The sequence below is a fragment of the Hoplias malabaricus genome, unplaced genomic scaffold (genome assembly GCF_029633855.1).
Source record: "Hoplias malabaricus isolate fHopMal1 unplaced genomic scaffold, fHopMal1.hap1 scaffold_54, whole genome shotgun sequence".
In the NCBI taxonomy this organism is placed as follows: Eukaryota; Metazoa; Chordata; class Actinopteri; order Characiformes; family Erythrinidae; genus Hoplias; species Hoplias malabaricus.
The window spans coordinates 46,694-67,554 of record NW_027101162.1 but is presented as its reverse complement, the minus strand read 5'-3'; the positions used below and the strand labels follow the sequence as shown (position 1 = coordinate 67,554).

The 20,861-nt window shown below is 50.7% G+C and overlaps 11 non-coding genes across 11 annotated transcripts; all 11 read left to right on the top strand.

Annotated features, from left to right (window-relative positions):
- Positions 1–1,481: 1,481 nt before the first annotated feature.
- trnae-cuc (transfer RNA glutamic acid (anticodon CUC)) lies at positions 1,482–1,553 on the top strand. Its single transcript has one exon. It is a non-coding gene; the product is annotated as a tRNA-Glu (tRNA).
- Positions 1,554–2,154: 601 nt separating this feature from the next.
- On the top strand, positions 2,155–2,226 carry trnae-cuc (transfer RNA glutamic acid (anticodon CUC)). Its single transcript has one exon. It is a non-coding gene; the product is annotated as a tRNA-Glu (tRNA).
- Positions 2,227–4,840: 2,614 nt separating this feature from the next.
- Positions 4,841–4,912, top strand: trnae-cuc (transfer RNA glutamic acid (anticodon CUC)). Its single transcript has one exon. It is a non-coding gene; the product is annotated as a tRNA-Glu (tRNA).
- Positions 4,913–5,514: 602 nt separating this feature from the next.
- Positions 5,515–5,586, top strand: trnae-cuc (transfer RNA glutamic acid (anticodon CUC)). Its single transcript has one exon. It is a non-coding gene; the product is annotated as a tRNA-Glu (tRNA).
- Positions 5,587–9,551: 3,965 nt separating this feature from the next.
- trnae-cuc (transfer RNA glutamic acid (anticodon CUC)) lies at positions 9,552–9,623 on the top strand. Its single transcript has one exon. It is a non-coding gene; the product is annotated as a tRNA-Glu (tRNA).
- A 601-nt stretch (positions 9,624–10,224) lies between these two features.
- trnae-cuc (transfer RNA glutamic acid (anticodon CUC)) lies at positions 10,225–10,296 on the top strand. Its single transcript has one exon. It is a non-coding gene; the product is annotated as a tRNA-Glu (tRNA).
- A 601-nt stretch (positions 10,297–10,897) lies between these two features.
- trnae-cuc (transfer RNA glutamic acid (anticodon CUC)) lies at positions 10,898–10,969 on the top strand. Its single transcript has one exon. It is a non-coding gene; the product is annotated as a tRNA-Glu (tRNA).
- A 1,274-nt stretch (positions 10,970–12,243) lies between these two features.
- On the top strand, positions 12,244–12,315 carry trnae-cuc (transfer RNA glutamic acid (anticodon CUC)). Its single transcript has one exon. It is a non-coding gene; the product is annotated as a tRNA-Glu (tRNA).
- Positions 12,316–14,935: 2,620 nt separating this feature from the next.
- On the top strand, positions 14,936–15,007 carry trnae-cuc (transfer RNA glutamic acid (anticodon CUC)). The gene has a single exon. It is a non-coding gene; the product is annotated as a tRNA-Glu (tRNA).
- A 1,274-nt stretch (positions 15,008–16,281) lies between these two features.
- Positions 16,282–16,353, top strand: trnae-cuc (transfer RNA glutamic acid (anticodon CUC)). Its single transcript has one exon. It is a non-coding gene; the product is annotated as a tRNA-Glu (tRNA).
- A 1,947-nt stretch (positions 16,354–18,300) lies between these two features.
- trnae-cuc (transfer RNA glutamic acid (anticodon CUC)) lies at positions 18,301–18,372 on the top strand. The gene has a single exon. It is a non-coding gene; the product is annotated as a tRNA-Glu (tRNA).
- Positions 18,373–20,861: the final 2,489 nt, after the last annotated feature.

The following is a 20,861-nucleotide window of genomic DNA, read 5'->3' as shown; positions in this document are numbered from 1 at the left end:
AAACTGACAAGTGCATTCAGGACAGACTCGGATGCTCTCCTATGATTGTAGAACGAGTACATCTGGCAAAAGCCTAGCCCTAGCCCCTGAACTTAATCCTATCTCCTTCCTTTCAGACGTGGCTGAAAACGGTGTCCCTGGTGGTCTAGTGGCTAGGATTCGGCGCTCTCACCGCCGCGGCCCGGGTTCGATTCCCGCTCAGGGAAGCGTGTGCTTTCTTGCACACCAAGTCCACTACAAGACTCTGGAAGCCCCCCCACCCACACGCTGTGTAGGTTAAAGGAATGTAAAGCGTCCTCCTTCTGCTACTTCCTTTTTTGCCAAACTTCTAAACGACACGTTGCTGCCTCATTCACCACCTCCACACACCCACACCAGCGTGGCTTTATGCTTTCAAGTCTGCAAGTCTTTTAGGGAGGCAAGATAATGTTTGAGAAATTTGAATGGAACAGTGTAAATGATCCGTCACTGCCTTCAGCAGATTGCACTCTGGCATGCCAGCGCATCTGCAGGCAGGCACCTGGCCATGATATTCCGCAGTGGCGCGAGGGAAAAGAAAAGTCTTCTTCGAGCCGGATTTGAACCCGCGACCTAAGGATCGCCTTATTAACAACTACAGTCCTCTGCTCTACCAACTGAGCTATCAAAGGTGCTAGCCTAAAGAGTTGGACTGAAAACTGACAAGTGCATTTAGGACAGACTCGGATGCTCTCCTATGATTGTAGAACGAGTACATCTGGCAAAAGCCTAGCCCTAGCCCCTGAACTTAATCCTATCTCCTTCCTTTCAGACGTGGCTGAAAATGGTGTCCCTGGTGGTCTAGTGGCTAGGATTCGGCGCTCTCACCGCCGCGGCCCGGGTTCGATTCCCGCTCAGGGAAGCGTGTGCTTTCTTGCACACCAAGTCCACTACAAGACTCTGGAAGCCCCCCACCCACACGCTGTGTAGGTTAAAGGAATGTAAAGCGTCCTCCTTCTGCTACTTCCTTTTTTGCCAAACTTCTAAACGACACGTTGCTGCCTCATTCACCACCTCCACACACCCACACCAGCGTGGCTTTATGCTTTCAAATCTGCAAGTCTTTTAGGGAGGCAAGATGATGTTTGAGAAATTTGAATGGAACAGTGTAAATGATCCGTCACTGCCTTCAGCAGATTGCACTCTGGCATGCCAGCGCATCTGCAGGCAGGCACCTGGCCATGATATCCCGCAGTGGCGCGAGGGAAAAGAAAAGTCTTCTTCGAGCCGGATTTGAACCCGCGACCTAAGGATCGCCTTATTAACAACTACAGTCCTCTGCACTAGCAACTGAGCTATCAAAGGTGCTAGCCTAAAGAGTTGGACTGAAAACTGACAAGTGCATTTAGGACAGACTCGGATGCTCTCCTATGATTGTAGAACGAGTACATCTGGCAAAAGCCTAGCCCTAGCCCCTGAACTTAATCCTATCTCCTTCCTTTCAGACGTGGCTGAAAACGGTGTCCCTGGTGGTCTAGTGGCTAGGATTCGGCGCTCTCACCGCCGCGGCCCGGGTTCGATTCCCGGTCAGGGAAGCGTGTGCTTTCTTGCACACCAAGTCCACTACAAGACTCTGGAAGCCCCCCACCCACATGCTGTGTAGGTTAAAGGAATGTAAAGCGTCCTCCTTCTGCTACTTCCTTTTTTGCCAAACTTCTAAACGACACGTTGCTGCCTCATTCACCACCTCCACACACCCACACCAGCGTGGCTTTATGCTTTCAAGTCTGCAAGTCTTTTAGGGAGGCAAGATAATGTTTGAGAAATTTGAATGGAACAGTGTAAATGATCCGTCACTGCCTTCAGCAGATTGCACTCTGGCATGCCAGCGCATCTGCAGGCAGGCACCTGGCCATGATATCCCGCAGTGGCGCGAGGGAAAAGAAAAGTCTTCTTCGAGCCGGATTTGAACCCGCGACCTAAGGATCGCCTTATTAACAACTACAGTCCTCTGCACTACCAACTGAGCTATCAAAGGTGCTAGCCTAAAGAGTTGGACTGAAAACTGACAAGTGCATTCAGGACAGACTCGGATGCTCTCCTATGATTGTAGAACGAGTACATCTGGCAAAAGCCTAGCCCTAGCCCCTGAACTTAATCCTATCTCCTTCCTTTCAGACGTGGCTGAAAACGGTGTCCCTGGTGGTCTAGTGGCTAGGATTCGGCGCTCTCACCGCCGCGGCCCGGGTTCGATTCCCGGTCAGGGAAGCGTGTGCTTTCTTGCACACAAGGTCCACTACAAGACTCTGGAAGCCCCCCACCCACATGCTGTGTAGGTTAAAGGAATGTAAAGCGTCCTCCTTCTGCGACTTCCTTTTTTGCCAAACTTCTAAACGACACGTTGCTGCTCATTCACCACCTCCACACCACCCACACCAGCGTGGGCTTTATGCTTTCAAATCTGCAAGTCTTTTAGGGAGGCAAGATAATGTTTGAGAAATTTGAATGGAACAGTGTAAATGATCCGTCACTGCCTTCAGCATATTGCACTCTGGCATGCCAGCGCATCTGCAGGCAGGCACCTGGCCATGATATCCGGCAGTGGCGCGAGGGAAAAGAGAAGTCTTCTTCGAGCCGGATTTGAACCCGCGACCTAAGGATCGCCTTATTAACAACTACAGTCCTCTGCTCTACCAACTGAGCTATCAAAGGTGCTAGCCTAAGAGTTGGACTGAAAACTGACAAGTGCATTTAGGACAGACTCGGATGCTCTCCTATGATTGTAGAACGAGTACATCTGGCAAAAGCCTAGCCCTAGCCCTGAACTTAATCTATCTCCTTCCTTTCAGACGTGGCTGAAAACGGTGTCCCTGGTGGTCTAGTGGCTAGGATTCGGCGCTCTCACCGCCGCGGCCCGGGTTCGATTCCCCGGTCAGGGAAGCGTGTGCTTTCTTGCACACCAAGTCCACTACAAGACTCTGGAAGCCCCCCACCCACATGCTGTGTAGGTTAAAGGAATGTAAAGCGTCCTCCTTCTGCTACTTCCTTTTTTGCCAAACTTCTAAACGACACGTTGCTGCCTCATTCACCACCTCCACACACCCACACCAGCGTGGCTTTATGCTTTCAAGTCTGCAAGTCTTTTAGGGAGGCAAGATAATGTTTGAGAAATTTGAATGGAACAGTGTAAATGATCCGTCACTGCCTTCAGCAGATGCACTCTGGCATGCCAGCGCATCTGCAGGCAGGCACCTGGCCATGATATCCCGCAGTGGCGCGAGGGAAAAGAAAAGTCTTCTTCGAGCCGGATTTGAACCCGCGACCTAAGGATCGCCTTATTACAACTACAGTCCTCTGCACTACCAACTGAGCTATCAAAGGTGCTAGCCTAAAGAGTTGGACTGAAAACTGACAAGTGCATTCAGGACAGACTCGGATGCTCTCCTATGATTGTAGAACGAGTACATCTGGCAAAAGCCTAGCCCTAGCCCCTGAACTTAATCCTATCTCCTTCCTTTCAGACGTGGCTGAAAACGGTGTCCCTGGTGGTCTAGTGGCTAGGATTTGGCGCTCTCACCGCCGCGGCCCGGTTCGATTCCCGCTCAGGGAAGCGTGTGCTTTCTTGCACACCAAGTCCACTACAAGACTCTGGAAGCCCCCCCACCCACACGCTGTGTAGGTTAAAGGAATGTAAAGCGTCCTCCTTCTGCTACTTCCTTTTTTGCCAAACTTCTAAACGACACGTTGCTGCCTCATTCACCACCTCCACACCCACACCAGCGTGGCTTTATGCTTTCAAGTCTGCAAGTCTTTTAGGGAGGCAAGATAATGTTTGAGAAATTTGAATGGAACAGTGTAAATGATCCGTCACTGCCTTCAGCAGATTGCACTCTGGCATGCCAGCGCATCTGCAGGCAGGCACCTGGCCATGATATCCCGCAGTGGCGCGAGGGAAAAGAAAAGTCTTCTTCGAGCCGGATTTGAACCCGCGCACTAAGGATAGCCTTATTAACAACTACAGTCCTCTGCTCTACCACTGAGCTATCAAAGGTGCTAGCCTAAAGAGTTGGACTGAAAACTGACAAGTGCATTTAGGACAGATCTCGGATGCTCTCCTATGATTGTAGAACGAGTACATCTGGCAAAAGCCTAGCCCTAGCCCTGAACTTAATCCTATCTCCTTCCTTTCAGACGTGGCTGAAAATGGTGTCCCTGGTGGTCTAGTGGCTAGGATTCGGCGCTCTCACCGCCGTGGCCCGGGTTCGATTCCCGCTCAGGGAAGCGTGTGCTTTCTTGCACACCAAGTCCACTACAAGACTCTGGAAGCCCCCCACCCACACGCTGTGTAGGTTAAAGGAATGTAAAGCGTCCTCCTTCTGCTACTTCCTTTTTTGCCAAACTTCTAAACGACACGTTGCTGCCTCATTCACCACCTCCACACACCCACACCAGCGTGGCTTTATGCTTTCAAATCTGCAAGTCTTTTAGGGAGGCAAGATGATGTTTGAGAATTTGAATGGAACAGTGTAAATGATCCGTCACTGCCTTCAGCAGATTGCACTCTGGCATGCCAGCGCATCTGCAGGCAGGCACCTGGCCATGATATCCCGCAGTGGCGCGAGGGAAAAGAAAAGTCTTCTTCGAGCCGGATTTGAACCCGCGACCTAAGGATCGCCTTATTAACAACTACAGTCCCTCTGCACTAGCAACTGAGCTATCAAAGGTGCTAGCCTAAAGAGTTGGACTGAAAACTGACAAGTGCATTTAGGACAGACTCGGATGCTCTCCTATGATTGTAGAACGAGTACATCTGGCAAAAGCCTAGCCCTAGCCCCTGAACTTAATCCTATCTCCTTCCTTTCAGACGTGGCTGAAAACGGTGTCCCTGGTGGTCTAGTGGCTAGGATTCGGCGCTCTCACCGCCGCGGCCCGGGTTCGATTCCCGGTCAGGGAAGCGTGTGCTTCTTCTTGCACACCAAGTCCACTACAAGACTCTGGAAGCCCCCACCCACATGCTGTGTAGGTTAAAGGAATGTAAAGCGTCCTCCTTCTGCTACTTCCTTTTTTGCCAAACTTCTAAACGACACGTTGCTGCCTCATTCACCACCTCCACACACCCACACCAGCGTGGCTTTATGCTTTCAAATCTGCAAGTCTTTTAGGGAGGCAAGATAATGTTTGAGAAATTTGAATGGAACAGTGTAAATGATCCGTCACTGCCTTCAGCATATTGCACTCTGGCATGCCAGCGCATCTGCAAGGCAGGCACCTGGCCATGATATCCGGCAGTGGCGCGAGGGAAAAGAGAAGTCTTCTTCGAGCCGGATTTGAACCCGCGACCTAAGGATCGCCTTATTAACAACTACAGTCCTCTGCTCTACCAACTGAGCTATCAAAGGTGCTAGCCTAAAGAGTTGGACTGAAACTGACAAGTGCATTTAGGACAGACTCGGATGCTCTCCTATGATTGTAGAACGAGTACATCTGGCAAAAGCCTAGCCCTAGCCCCTGAACTTAATCCTATCTCCTTCCTTTCAGACGTGGCTGAAAATGGTGTCCCTGGTGGTCTAGTGGCTAGGATTCGGTGCTCTCACCGCCGCGGCCCGGGTTCGATTCCCGGTCAGGGAAGTGTGTGCTTTCTTGCACACCAAGTCCACTACAAGACTCTGGAAGCCCCCCCACCCACATGCTGTGTAGGTTAAAGGAATGTAAAGCGTCCTCCTTCTGCTACTTCCTTTTTGCCAAACTTCTAAACGACACGTTGCTGCCTCATTCACCACCTCCAACACCCCACACCAGCGTGGCTTTATGCTTTCAAGTCTGCAAGTCTTTTAGGGAGGCAAGATAATGTTTGAGAAATTTGAATGGAACAGTGTAAATGATCCGTCACTGCCTTCAGCAGATTGCACTCTGGCATGCCAGCGCATCTGCAGGCAGGCACCTGGCCATGATATCCCGCAGTGGCGCGAGGGAAAAGAAAAGTCTTCTTCGAGCCGGATTTGAACCCGCGACCTAAGGATCGCCTTATTAACAACTACAGTCCTCTGCACTACCAACTGAGCTATTAAAGGTGCTAGCCTAAAGAGTTGGACTGAAAACTGACAAGTGCATTCAGGACAGACTCGGAAGCTCTCCTATGATTGTAGAACGAGTACATCTGGCAAAAGCCTAGCCCTAGCCCCTGAACTTAATCCTATCTCCTTCCTTTCAGACGTGCTGAAAACGGTGTCCCTGGTGGTCTAGTGGCTAGGATTCGGCGCTCTCACCGCCGCGGCCCGGGTTCGATTCCCGCTCAGGGAAGCGTGTGCTTTCTTTGCACACCAAGTCCACTACAAGACTCTGGAAGCCCCCCCCACCCACACGCTGTGTAGGTTAAAGGAATGTAAAGCGTCCTCCTTCTGCTACTTCCTTTTTTGCCAAACTTCTAAACGACACGTTGCTGCCTCATTCACCACCTCCACACACCCACACCAGCGTGGCTTTATGCTTTCAAGTCTGCAAGTCTTTTAGGGAGGCAAGATAATGTTTGAGAAATTTGAATGGAACAGTGTAAATGATCCGTCACTGCCTTCAGCAGATTGCACTCTGGCATGCCAGCGCATCTGCAGGCAGGCACCTGGCCATGATATCCCGCAGTGCGCGAGGGAAAAGAAAAGTCTTCTTCGAGCCGGATTTGAACCCGCGACCTAAGGATCGCCTTATTAACAACTACAGTCCTCTGCTCTACCAACTGAGCTATCAAAGGTGCTAGCCTAAAGAGTTGGACTGAAAACTGACAAGTGCATTTAGGACAGACTCGGATGCTCTCCTATGATTGTAGAACGAGTACATCTGGCAAAAGCCTAGCCCTAGCCCCTGAACTTAATCCTATCTCCTTCCTTTCAGACGTGGCTGAAAATGGTGTCCCTGGTGGTCTAGTGGCTAGGATTCGGCGCTCTCACCGCCGCGGCCCGGGTTCGATTCCCGCTCAGGGAAGCGTGTGCTTTCTTGCACACCAAGTCCACTACAAGACTCTGGAAGCCCCCACCCACACGCTGTGTAGGTTAAAGGAATGTAAAGCGTCCTCCTTCTGCTACTTCCTTTTTTGCCAAACTTCTAAACGACACGTTGCTGCCTCATTCACCACCTCCACACACCACACCAGCGTGGCTTTATGCTTCAAATCTGCAAGTCTTTTAGGGAGGCAAGATGATGTTTGAGAAATTTGAATGGAACAGTGTAAATGATCCGTCACTGCCTTCAGCAGATTGCACTCTGGCATGCCAGCGCATCTGCAGGCAGGCACCTGGCCATGATATCCCGCAGTGGCGCGAGGAAAAGAAAAGTCTTCTTCGAGCCGGATTTGAACCCGCGACCTAAGGATCGCCTTATTAACAACTACAGTCCTCTGCACTAGCAACTGAGCTATCAAAGGTGCTAGCCTAAAGAGTTGGACTGAAAACTGAACAAGTGCATTTAGGACAGACTCGGATGCTCTCCTATGATTGTAGAACGAGTACATCTGGCAAAAGCCTAGCCCTAGCCCCTGAACTTAATCCTATCTCCTTCCTTTCAGACGTGGCTGAAATGGTGTCCCTGGTGGTCTAGTGGCTAGGATTCGGTGCTCTCACCGCCGCGGCCCCCGGGTTCGATTCCCGGTCAGGAAGTGTGTGCTTTCTTGCACACCAAGTCCACTACAAGACTCTGGAAGCCCCCCACCCACATGCTGTGTAGGTTAAAGGAATGTAAAGCGTCCTCCTTCTGCTACTTCCTTTTTTGCCAACTTCTAAACGACACGTTGCTGCCTCATTCACAACCTCCACACACCCACCACAGCGTGGCTTTATGCTTTCAAGTCTGCAAGTCTTTTAGGGAGGCAAGATAATGTTTGAGAAATTTGAATGGAACAGTGTAAATGATCGTCACTGCCTTCAGCAGATTGCACTCTGGCATGCCAGCGCATCTGCAGGCAGGCACCTGGCCATGATATCCCGCAGTGGCGCGAGGGAAAAGAAAAGTCTTCTTCGAGCCGATTTGAACCCGCGACCTAAGGATCGCCTTATTAACAACTACAGTCCTCTGCACTAGCAACTGAGCTATCAAAGGTGCTAGCCTAAAGAGTTGGACTGAAAACTGACAAGTGCATCAGGACAGACTCGGATGCTCTCCTATGATTGTAGAACGAGTACATCTGGCAAAAGCCTAGCCCTAGCCCCTGAACTTAATCCTATCTCCTTCCTTTCAGACGTGGCTGAAAACGGTGTCCCTGGTGGTCTAGTGGCTAGGATTCGGCGCTCTCACCGCCGCGGCCCGGGTTCGATTCCCGCTCAGGGAAGCGTGTGCTTTCTTGCACACCAAGTCCACTACAAGACTCTGGAAGCCCCCCCACCCACACGCTGTGTAGGTTAAAGGAATGTAAAGCGTCCTCCTTCTGCTACTTCCTTTTTTGCCAAACTTCTAAACGACACGTTGCTGCCTCATTCACCACCTCCACACACCCACACCAGCGTGGCTTTATGCTTTCAAGTCTGCAAGTCTTTTAGGGAGGCAAGATAATGTTTGAGAAATTTGAATGGAACAGTGTAAATGATCCGTCACTGCCTTCAGCAGATTGCACTCTGGCATGCATGCCAGCGCATCTGCAGGCAGGCACCTGGCCATGATATTCCGCAGTGGCGCGAGGGAAAAGAAAAGTCTTCTTCGAGCCGGATTTGAACCCGCGACCTAAGGATCGCCTTATTAACAACTACAGTCCTCTGCTCTACCAACTGAGCTATCAAAGGTGCTAGCCTAAAGAGTTGGACTGAAAACTGACAAGTGCATTTAGGACAGACTCGGATGCTCTCCTATGATTGTAGAACGAGTACATCTGGCAAAAGCCTAGCCCTAGCCCCTGAACTTAATCCTATCTCCTTCCTTTCAGACGTGGCTGAAAATGGTGTCCCTGGTGGTCTAGTGGCTAGGATTCGGCGCTCTCACCGCCGCGGCCCGGGTTCGATTCCCGCTCAGGGAAGCGTGTGCTTTCTTGCACACCAAGTCCACTACAAGACTCTGGAAGCCCCCCACCCACACGCTGTGTAGGTTAAAGGAATGTAAAGCGTCCTCCTTCTGCTACTTCCTTTTTTGCCAAACTTCTAAACGACACGTTGCTGCCTCATTCACCACCTCCACACACCCACACCAGCGTGGCTTTATGCTTTCAAATCTGCAAGTCTTTTAGGGAGGCAAGATGATGTTTGAGAAATTTGAATGGAACAGTGTAAATGATCCGTCACTGCCTTCAGCAGATTGCACTCTGGCATGCCAGCGCATCTGCAGGCAGGCACCTGGCCATGATATCCCGCAGTGGCGCGAGGGAAAAGAAAAGTCTTCTTCGAGCCGGATTTGAACCCGCGACCTAAGGATCGCCTTATTAACAACTACAGTCCTCTGCACTAGCAACTGAGCTATCAAAGGTGCTAGCCTAAAGAGTTGGACTGAAAACTGACAAGTGCATTTAGGACAGACTCGGATGCTCTCCTATGATTGTAGAACGAGTACATCTGGCAAAAGCCTAGCCCTAGCCCCTGAACTTAATCCTATCTCCTTCCTTTCAGACGTGGCTGAAAACGGTGTCCCTGGTGGTCTAGTGGCTAGGATTCGGCGCTCTCACCGCCGCGGCCCGGGTTCGATTCCCGGTCAGGGAAGCGTGTGCTTTCTTGCACACCAAGTCCACTACAAGACTCTGGAAGCCCCCCACCCACATGCTGTGTAGGTTAAAGGAATGTAAAGCGTCCTCCTTCTGCTACTTCCTTTTTTGCCAAACTTCTAAACGACACGTTGCTGCCTCATTCACCACCTCCACACACCCACACCAGCGTGGCTTTATGCTTTCAAATCTGCAAGTCTTTTAGGGAGGCAAGATAATGTTTGAGAAATTTGAATGGAACAGTGTAAATGATCCGTCACTGCCTTCAGCATATTGCACTCTGGCATGCCAGCGCATCTGCAGGCAGGCACCTGGCCATGATATCCGGCAGTGGCGCGAGGGAAAAGAGAAGTCTTCTTCGAGCCGGATTTGAACCCGCGACCTAAGGATCGCCTTATTAACAACTACAGTCCTCTGCTCTACCAACTGAGCTATCAAAGGTGCTAGCCTAAAGAGTTGGACTGAAAACTGACAAGTGCATTTAGGACAGACTCGGATGCTCTCCTATGATTGTAGAACGAGTACATCTGGCAAAAGCCTAGCCCTAGCCCCTGAACTTAATCCTATCTCCTTCCTTTCAGACGTGGCTGAAAATGGTGTCCCTGGTGGTCTAGTGGCTAGGATTCGGTGCTCTCACCGCCGCGGCCCGGGTTCGATTCCCGGTCAGGGAAGTGTGTGCTTTCTTGCACACCAAGTCCACTACAAGACTCTGGAAGCCCCCCACCCACATGCTGTGTAGGTTAAAGGAATGTAAAGCGTCCTCCTTCTGCTACTTCCTTTTTTGCCAAACTTCTAAACGACACGTTGCTGCCTCATTCACCACCTCCACACACCCACACCAGCGTGGCTTTATGCTTTCAAGTCTGCAAGTCTTTTAGGGAGGCAAGATAATGTTTGAGAAATTTGAATGGAACAGTGTAAATGATCCGTCACTGCCTTCAGCAGATTGCACTCTGGCATGCCAGCGCATCTGCAGGCAGGCACCTGGCCATGATATCCCGCAGTGGCGCGAGGGAAAAGAAAAGTCTTCTTCGAGCCGGATTTGAACCCGCGACCTAAGGATCGCCTTATTAACAACTACAGTCCTCTGCACTACCAACTGAGCTATCAAAGGTGCTAGCCTAAAGAGTTGGACTGAAAACTGACAAGTGCATTCAGGACAGACTCGGATGCTCTCCTATGATTGTAGAACGAGTACATCTGGCAAAAGCCTAGCCCTAGCCCCTGAACTTAATCCTATCTCCTTCCTTTCAGACGTGGCTGAAAACGGTGTCCCTGGTGGTCTAGTGGCTAGGATTCGGCGCTCTCACCGCCGCGGCCCGGGTTCGATTCCCGGTCAGGGAAGCGTGTGCTTTCTTGCACACCAAGTCCACTACAAGACTCTGGAAGCCCCCCACCCACATGCTGTGTAGGTTAAAGGAATGTAAAGCGTCCTCCTTCTGCTACTTCCTTTTTTGCCAAACTTCTAAACGACACGTTGCTGCCTCATTCACCACCTCCACACACCCACACCAGCGTGGCTTTATGCTTTCAAGTCTGCAAGTCTTTTAGGGAGGCAAGATAATGTTTGAGAAATTTGAATGGAACAGTGTAAATGATCCGTCACTGCCTTCAGCAGATTGCACTCTGGCATGCCAGCGCATCTGCAGGCAGGCACCTGGCCATGATATCCCGCAGTGGCGCGAGGGAAAAGAAAAGTCTTCTTCGAGCCGGATTTGAACCCGCGACCTAAGGATCGCCTTATTAACAACTACAGTCCTCTGCTCTACCAACTGAGCTATCAAAGGTGCTAGCCTAAAGAGTTGGACTGAAAACTGACAAGTGCATTTAGGACAGACTCGGATGCTCTCCTATGATTGTAGAACGAGTACATCTGGCAAAAGCCTAGCCCTAGCCCCTGAACTTAATCCTATCTCCTTCCTTTCAGACGTGGCTGAAAATGGTGTCCCTGGTGGTCTAGTGGCTAGGATTCGGCGCTCTCACCGCCGCGGCCCGGGTTCGATTCCCGCTCAGGGAAGCGTGTGCTTTCTTGCACACCAAGTCCACTACAAGACTCTGGAAGCCCCCCACCCACACGCTGTGTAGGTTAAAGGAATGTAAAGCGTCCTCCTTCTGCTACTTCCTTTTTTGCCAAACTTCTAAACGACACGTTGCTGCCTCATTCACCACCTCCACACACCCACACCAGCGTGGCTTTATGCTTTCAAATCTGCAAGTCTTTTAGGGAGGCAAGATGATGTTTGAGAAATTTGAATGGAACAGTGTAAATGATCCGTCACTGCCTTCAGCAGATTGCACTCTGGCATGCCAGCGCATCTGCAGGCAGGCACCTGGCCATGATATCCCGCAGTGGCGCGAGGGAAAAGAAAAGTCTTCTTCGAGCCGGATTTGAACCCGCGACCTAAGGATCGCCTTATTAACAACTACAGTCCTCTGCACTAGCAACTGAGCTATCAAAGGTGCTAGCCTAAAGAGTTGGACTGAAAACTGACAAGTGCATTTAGGACAGACTCGGATGCTCTCCTATGATTGTAGAACGAGTACATCTGGCAAAAGCCTAGCCCTAGCCCCTGAACTTAATCCTATCTCCTTCCTTTCAGACGTGGCTGAAAATGGTGTCCCTGGTGGTCTAGTGGCTAGGATTCGGTGCTCTCACCGCCGCGGCCCGGGTTCGATTCCCGGTCAGGGAAGTGTGTGCTTTCTTGCACACCAAGTCCACTACAAGACTCTGGAAGCCCCCCACCCACATGCTGTGTAGGTTAAAGGAATGTAAAGCGTCCTCCTTCTGCTACTTCCTTTTTTGCCAAACTTCTAAACGACACGTTGCTGCCTCATTCACCACCTCCACACACCCACACCAGCGTGGCTTTATGCTTTCAAGTCTGCAAGTCTTTTAGGGAGGCAAGATAATGTTTGAGAAATTTGAATGGAACAGTGTAAATGATCCGTCACTGCCTTCAGCAGATTGCACTCTGGCATGCCAGCGCATCTGCAGGCAGGCACCTGGCCATGATATCCCGCAGTGGCGCGAGGGAAAAGAAAAGTCTTCTTCGAGCCGGATTTGAACCCGCGACCTAAGGATCGCCTTATTAACAACTACAGTCCTCTGCACTACCAACTGAGCTATCAAAGGTGCTAGCCTAAAGAGTTGGACTGAAAACTGACAAGTGCATTCAGGACAGACTCGGATGCTCTCCTATGATTGTAGAACGAGTACATCTGGCAAAAGCCTAGCCCTAGCCCCTGAACTTAATCCTATCTCCTTCCTTTCAGACGTGGCTGAAAACGGTGTCCCTGGTGGTCTATTGCTAGGATTCGGCGCTCTCACCGCCGCGGCCCGGGTTCGATTCCCGCTCAGGGAAGCGTGTGCTTTCTTGCACACCAAGTCCACTACAAGACTCTGGAAGCCCCCCCACCCACACGCTGTGTAGGTTAAAGGAATGTAAAGCGTCCTCCTTCTGCTACTTCCTTTTTTGCCAAACTTCTAAACGACACGTTGCTGCCTCATTCACCACCTCCACACACCCACACCAGCGTGGCTTTATGCTTTCAAGTCTGCAAGTCTTTTAGGGAGGCAAGATAATGTTTGAGAAATTTGAATGGAACAGTGTAAATGATCCGTCACTGCCTTCAGCAGATTGCACTCTGGCATGCCAGCGCATCTGCAGGCAGGCACCTGGCCATGATATCCCGCAGTGGCGCGAGGGAAAAGAAAAGTCTTCTTCGAGCCGGATTTGAACCCGCGACCTAAGGATCGCCTTATTAACAACTACAGTCCTCTGCTCTACCAACTGAGCTATCAAAGGTGCTAGCCTAAAGAGTTGGACTGAAAACTGACAAGTGCATTTAGGACAGACTCGGATGCTCTCCTATGATTGTAGAACGAGTACATCTGGCAAAAGCCTAGCCCTAGCCCCTGAACTTAATCCTATCTCCTTCCTTTCAGACGTGGCTGAAAATGGTGTCCCTGGTGGTCTAGTGGCTAGGATTCGGCGCTCTCACCGCCGCGGCCCGGGTTCGATTCCCGCTCAGGGAAGCGTGTGCTTTCTTGCACACCAAGTCCACTACAAGACTCTGGAAGCCCCCCACCCACACGCTGTGTAGGTTAAAGGAATGTAAAGCGTCCTCCTTCTGCTACTTCCTTTTTTGCCAAACTTCTAAACGACACGTTGCTGCCTCATTCACCACCTCCACACACCCACACCAGCGTGGCTTTATGCTTTCAAATCTGCAAGTCTTTTAGGGAGGCAAGATGATGTTTGAGAAATTTGAATGGAACAGTGTAAATGATCCGTCACTGCCTTCAGCAGATTGCACTCTGGCATGCCAGCGCATCTGCAGGCAGGCACCTGGCCATGATATCCCGCAGTGGCGCGAGGGAAAAGAAAAGTCTTCTTCGAGCCGGATTTGAACCCGCGACCTAAGGATCGCCTTATTAACAACTACAGTCCTCTGCACTAGCAACTGAGCTATCAAAGGTGCTAGCCTAAAGAGTTGGACTGAAAACTGACAAGTGCATTTAGGACAGACTCGGATGCTCTCCTATGATTGTAGAACGAGTACATCTGGCAAAAGCCTAGCCCTAGCCCCTGAACTTAATCCTATCTCCTTCCTTTCAGACGTGGCTGAAAACGGTGTCCCTGGTGGTCTAGTGGCTAGGATTCGGCGCTCTCACCGCTGCGGCCCGGGTTCGATTCCCGGTCAGGGAAGCGTGTGCTTTCTTGCACACCAAGTCCACTACAAGACTCTGGAAGCCCCCCACCCACATGCTGTGTAGGTTAAAGGAATGTAAAGCGTCCTCCTTCTGCTACTTCCTTTTTTGCCAAACTTCTAAACGACACGTTGCTGCCTCATTCACCACCTCCACACACCCACACCAGCGTGGCTTTATGCTTTCAAATCTGCAAGTCTTTTAGGGAGGCAAGATAATGTTTGAGAAATTTGAATGGAACAGTGTAAATGATCCGTCACTGCCTTCAGCATATTGCACTCTGGCATGCCAGCGCATCTGCAGGCAGGCACCTGGCCATGATATCCGGCAGTGGCGCGAGGGAAAAGAGAAGTCTTCTTCGAGCCGGATTTGAACCCGCGACCTAAGGATCGCCTTATTAACAACTACAGTCCTCTGCTCTACCAACTGAGCTATCAAAGGTGCTAGCCTAAAGAGTTGGACTGAAAACTGACAAGTGCATTTAGGACAGACTCGGATGCTCTCCTATGATTGTAGAACGAGTACATCTGGCAAAAGCCTAGCCCTAGCCCCTGAACTTAATCCTATCTCCTTCCTTTCAGACGTGGCTGAAAATGGTGTCCCTGGTGGTCTAGTGGCTAGGATTCGGTGCTCTCACCGCCGCGGCCCGGGTTCGATTCCCGGTCAGGGAAGTGTGTGCTTTCTTGCACACCAAGTCCACTACAAGACTCTGGAAGCCCCCCACCCACATGCTGTGTAGGTTAAAGGAATGTAAAGCGTCCTCCTTCTGCTACTTCCTTTTTTGCCAAACTTCTAAACGACACGTTGCTGCCTCATTCACCACCTCCACACACCCACACCAGCGTGGCTTTATGCTTTCAAGTCTGCAAGTCTTTTAGGGAGGCAAGATAATGTTTGAGAAATTTGAATGGAACAGTGTAAATGATCCGTCACTGCCTTCAGCAGATTGCACTCTGGCATGCCAGCGCATCTGCAGGCAGGCACCTGGCCATGATATCCCGCAGTGGCGCGAGGGAAAAGAAAAGTCTTCTTCGAGCCGGATTTGAACCCGCGACCTAAGGATCGCCTTATTAACAACTACAGTCCTCTGCACTACCAACTGAGCTATCAAAGGTGCTAGCCTAAAGAGTTGGACTGAAAACTGACAAGTGCATTCAGGACAGACTCGGATGCTCTCCTATGATTGTAGAACGAGTACATCTGGCAAAAGCCTAGCCCTAGCCCCTGAACTTAATCCTATCTCCTTCCTTTCAGACGTGGCTGAAAACGGTGTCCCTGGTGGTCTAGTGGCTAGGATTCGGCGCTCTCACCGCCGCAGCCCGGGTTCAATTCCCGGTCAGGGAAGCGTGTGCTTTCTTGCACACCAAGTCCACTACAAGACTCTGGAAGCCCCCCACCCACATGCTGTGTAGGTTAAAGGAATGTAAAGCGTCCTCCTTCTGCTACTTCCTTTTTTGCCAAACTTCTAAACGACACGTTGCTGCCTCATTCACCACCTCCACACACCCACACCAGCGTGGCTTTATGCTTTCAAGTCTGCAAGTCTTTTAGGGAGGCAAGATAATGTTTGAGAAATTTGAATGGAACAGTGTAAATGATCCGTCACTGCCTTCAGCATATTGCACTCTGGCATGCCAGCGCATCTGCAGGCAGGCACCTGGCCATGATATCCGGCAGTGGCGCGAGGGAAAAGAGAAGTCTTCTTCGAGCCGGATTTGAACCCGCGACCTAAGGATCGCCTTATTAACAACTACAGTCCTCTGCTCTACCAACTGAGCTATCAAAGGTGCTAGCCTAAAGAGTTGGACTGAAAACTGACAAGTGCATTTAGGACAGACTCGGATGCTCTCCTATGATTGTAGAACGAGTACATCTGGCAAAAGCCTAGCCCTAGCCCCTGAACTTAATCCTATCTCCTTCCTTTCAGACGTGGCTGAAAATGGTGTCCCTGGTGGTCTAGTGGCTAGGATTCGGTGCTCTCACCGCCGCGGCCCGGGTTCGATTCCCGGTCAGGGAAGTGTGTGCTTTCTTGCACACCAAGTCCACTACAAGACTCTGGAAGCCCCCCACCCACATGCTGTGTAGGTTAAAGGAATGTAAAGCGTCCTCCTTCTGCTACTTCCTTTTTTGCCAAACTTCTAAACGACACGTTGCTGCCTCATTCACCACCTCCACACACCCACACCAGCGTGGCTTTATGCTTTCAAGTCTGCAAGTCTTTTAGGGAGGCAAGATAATGTTTGAGAAATTTGAATGGAACAGTGTAAATGATCCGTCACTGCCTTCAGCAGATTGCACTCTGGCATGCCAGCGCATCTGCAGGCAGGCACCTGGCCATGATATCCCGCAGTGGCGCGAGGGAAAAGAAAAGTCTTCTTCGAGCCGGATTTGAACCCGCGACCTAAGGATCGCCTTATTAACAACTACAGTCCTCTGCACTACCAACTGAGCTATCAAAGGTGCTAGCCTAAAGAGTTGGACTGAAAACTGACAAGTGCATTCAGGACAGACTCGGATGCTCTCCTATGATTGTAGAACGAGTACATCTGGCAAAAGCCTAGCCCTAGCCCCTGAACTTAATCCTATCTCCTTCCTTTCAGACGTGGCTGAAAACGGTGTCCCTGGTGGTCTAGTGGCTAGGATTCGGCGCTCTCACCGCCGCAGCCCGGGTTCAATTCCCGGTCAGGGAAGCGTGTGCTTTCTTGCACACCAAGTCCACTACAAGACTCTGGAAGCCCCCCACCCACATGCTGTGTAGGTTAAAGGAATGTAAAGCGTCCTCCTTCTGCTACTTCCTTTTTTGCCAAACTTCTAAACGACACGTTGCTGCCTCATTCACCACCTCCACACACCCACACCAGCGTGGCTTTATGCTTTCAAGTCTGCAAGTCTTTTAGGGAGGCAAGATAATGTTTGAGAAATTTGAATGGAACAGTGTAAATGATCCGTCACTGCCTTCAGCATATTGCACTCTGGCATGCCAGCGCATCTGCAGGCAGGCACCTGGCCATGATATCCGGCAGTGGCGCGAGGGAAAAGAGAAGTCTTCTTCGAGCCGGATTTGAACCCGCGACCTAAGGATCGCCTTATTAACAACTACAGTCCTCTGCTCTACCAACTGAGCTATCAAAGGTGCTAGCCTAAAGAGTTGGACTGAAAACTGACAAGTGCATTTAGGACAGACTCGGATGCTCTCCTATGATTGTAGAACGAGTACATCTGGCAAAAGCCTAGCCCTAGCCCCTGAACTTAATCCTATCTCCTTCCTTTCAGACGTGGCTGAAAATGGTGTCCCTGGTGGTCTAGTGGCTAGGATTCGGCGCTCTCACCGCCGCGGCCCGGGTTCGATTCCCGCTCAGGGAAGCGTGTGCTTTCTTGCACACCAAGTCCACTACAAGACTCTGGAAGCCCCCCACCCACACGCTGTGTAGGTTAAAGGAATGTAAAGCGTCCTCCTTCTGCTACTTCCTTTTTTGCCAAACTTCTAAACGACACGTTGCTGCCTCATTCACCACCTCCACACACCCACACCAGCGTGGCTTTATGCTTTCAAATCTGCAAGTCTTTTAGGGAGGCAAGATGATGTTTGAGAAATTTGAATGGAACAGTGTAAATGATCCGTCACTGCCTTCAGCAGATTGCACTCTGGCATGCCAGCGCATCTGCAGGCAGGCACCTGGCCATGATATCCCGCAGTGGCGCGAGGGAAAAGAAAAGTCTTCTTCGAGCCGGATTTGAACCCGCGACCTAAGGATCGCCTTATTAACAACTACAGTCCTCTGCACTAGCAACTGAGCTATCAAAGGTGCTAGCCTAAAGAGTTGGACTGAAAACTGACAAGTGCATTTAGGACAGACTCGGATGCTCTCCTATGATTGTAGAACGAGTACATCTGGCAAAAGCCTAGCCCTAGCCCCTGAACTTAATCCTATCTCCTTCCTTTCAGACGTGGCTGAAAATGGTGTCCCTGGTGGTCTAGTGGCTAGGATTCGGTGCTCTCACCGCCGCGGCCCGGGTTCGATTCCCGGTCAGGGAAGTGTGTGCTTTCTTGCACACCAAGTCCACTACAAGACTCTGGAAGCCCCCCACCCACATGCTGTGTAGGTTAAAGGAATGTAAAGCGTCCTCCTTCTGCTACTTCCTTTTTTGCCAAACTTCTAAACGACACGTTGCTGCCTCATTCACCACCTCCACACACCCACACCAGCGTGGCTTTATGCTTTCAAGTCTGCAAGTCTTTTAGGGAGGCAAGATAATGTTTGAGAAATTTGAATGGAACAGTGTAAATGATCCGTCACTGCCTTCAGCAGATTGCACTCTGGCATGCCAGCGCATCTGCAGGCAGGCACCTGGCCATGATATCCCGCAGTGGCGCGAGGGAAAAGAAAAGTCTTCTTCGAGCCGGATTTGAACCCGCGACCTAAGGATCGCCTTATTAACAACTACAGTCCTCTGCACTACCAACTGAGCTATCAAAGGTGCTAGCCTAAAGAGTTGGACTGAAAACTGACAAGTGCATTCAGGACAGACTCGGATGCTCTCCTATGATTGTAGAACGAGTACATCTGGCAAAAGCCTAGCCCTAGCCCCTGAACTTAATCCTATCTCCTTCCTTTCAGACGTGGCTGAAAACGGTGTCCCTGGTGGTCTATTGCTAGGATTCGGCGCTCTCACCGCCGCGGCCCGGGTTCGATTCCCGCTCAGGGAAGCGTGTGCTTTCTTGCACACCAAGTCCACTACAAGACTCTGGAAGCCCCCCCACCCACACGCTGTGTAGGTTAAAGGAATGTAAAGCGTCCTCCTTCTGCTACTTCCTTTTTTGCCAAACTTCTAAACGACACGTTGCTGCCTCATTCACCACCTCCACACACCCACACCAGCGTGGCTTTATGCTTTCAAGTCTGCAAGTCTTTTAGGGAGGCAAGATAATGTTTGAGAAATTTGAATGGAACAGTGTAAATGATCCGTCACTGCCTTCAGCAGATTGCACTCTGGCATGCCAGCGCATCTGCAGGCAGGCACCTGGCCATGATATCCCGCAGTGGCGCGAGGGAAAAGAAAAGTCTTCTTCGAGCCGGATTTGAACCCGCGACCTAAGGATCGCCTTATTAACAACTACAGTCCTCTGCTCTACCAACTGAGCTATCAAAGGTGCTAGCCTAAAGAGTTGGACTGAAAACTGACAAGTGCATTTAGGACAGACTCGGATGCTCTCCTATGATTGTAGAACGAGTACATCTGGCAAAAGCCTAGCCCTAGCCCCTGAACTTAATCCTATCTCCTTCCTTTCAGACGTGGCTGAAAATGGTGTCCCTGGTGGTCTAGTGGCTAGGATTCGGCGCTCTCACCGCCGCGGCCCGGGTTCGATTCCCGCTCAGGGAAGCGTGTGCTTTCTTGCACACCAAGTCCACTACAAGACTCTGGAAGCCCCCCACCCACACGCTGTGTAGGTTAAAGGAATGTAAAGCGTCCTCCTTCTGCTACTTCCTTTTTTGCCAAACTTCTAAACGACACGTTGCTGCCTCATTCACCACCTCCACACACCCACACCAGCGTGGCTTTATGCTTTCAAATCTGCAAGTCTTTTAGGGAGGCAAGATGATGTTTGAGAAATTTGAATGGAACAGTGTAAATGATCCGTCACTGCCTTCAGCAGATTGCACTCTGGCATGCCAGCGCATCTGCAGGCAGGCACCTGGCCATGATATCCCGCAGTGGCGCGAGGGAAAAGAAAAGTCTTCTTCGAGCCGGATTTGAACCCGCGACCTAAGGATCGCCTTATTAACAACTACAGTCCTCTGCACTAGCAACTGAGCTATCAAAGGTGCTAGCCTAAAGAGTTGGACTGAAAACTGACAAGTGCATTTAGGACAGACTCGGATGCTCTCCTATGATTGTAGAACGAGTACATCTGGCAAAAGCCTAGCCCTAGCCCCTGAACTTAATCCTATCTCCTTCCTTTCAGACGTGGCTGAAAACGGTGTCCCTGGTGGTCTAGTGGCTAGGATTCGGCGCTCTCACCGCTGCGGCCCGGGTTCGATTCCCGGTCAGGGAAGCGTGTGCTTTCTTGCACACCAAGTCCACTACAAGACTCTGGAAGCCCCCCACCCACATGCTGTGTAGGTTAAAGGAATGTAAAGCGTCCTCCTTCTGCTACTTCCTTTTTTGCCAAACTTCTAAACGACACGTTGCTGCCTCATTCACCACCTCCACACACCCACACCAGCGTGGCTTTATGCTTTCAAATCTGCAAGTCTTTTAGGGAGGCAAGATAATGTTTGAGAAATTTGAATGGAACAGTGTAAATGATCCGTCACTGCCTTCAGCATATTGCACTCTGGCATGCCAGCGCATCTGCAGGCAGGCACCTGGCCATGATATCCGGCAGTGGCGCGAGGGAAAAGAGAAGTCTTCTTCGAGCCGGATTTGAACCCGCGACCTAAGGATCGCCTTATTAACAACTACAGTCCTCTGCTCTACCAACTGAGCTATCAAAGGTGCTAGCCTAAAGAGTTGGACTGAAAA